Genomic DNA, 322 nt, shown 5'->3' on the forward strand with positions numbered 1-322 from the left:
AGGGAGGGGTGTGAAAGCAAGAAGAGAGAAGACGAGCCAGCCCGGGCTGATAAGGAAGATTTGGGAATTGGGGGCAGCAGCCAGCGAGGGTCGGCACCGCGCCAAGCTCCAACTCAAGCGAGGTGGGATGGAGGGGCAGCACCCCGCGCAGCCGAGCAGAGGGACCCAAGCGCTTCGCACGTGTCTTGCTCTAGCCTACCCGCAGCCCACGGCTCTCCTGCCATCGCCAGCGAGGGTGGTGGTGGAGGGGGGCAGCCATGGCCCCCCCACAACGGGGGAAAGGGCTTCCCCACCTACAGCCGCGGGGAGGGAGAGGCAGGTC

General features: G+C 67.1%; 1 protein-coding gene across 2 annotated transcripts in view; it reads right to left on the reverse strand.

Annotated features, from left to right (window-relative positions):
• Positions 1-322, reverse strand: part of PFKFB3 (6-phosphofructo-2-kinase/fructose-2,6-biphosphatase 3) — an 11,082-nt gene that overhangs the window by 1,805 nt on the left and 8,955 nt on the right. The window lies entirely within an intron of this gene.

The sequence above is a fragment of the Fulmarus glacialis genome, unplaced genomic scaffold, assembly GCF_000690835.1.
Source record: "Fulmarus glacialis isolate BGI_N327 unplaced genomic scaffold, ASM69083v1 scaffold32651, whole genome shotgun sequence".
NCBI classification, from domain to species: domain Eukaryota; kingdom Metazoa; phylum Chordata; class Aves; order Procellariiformes; family Procellariidae; genus Fulmarus; species Fulmarus glacialis.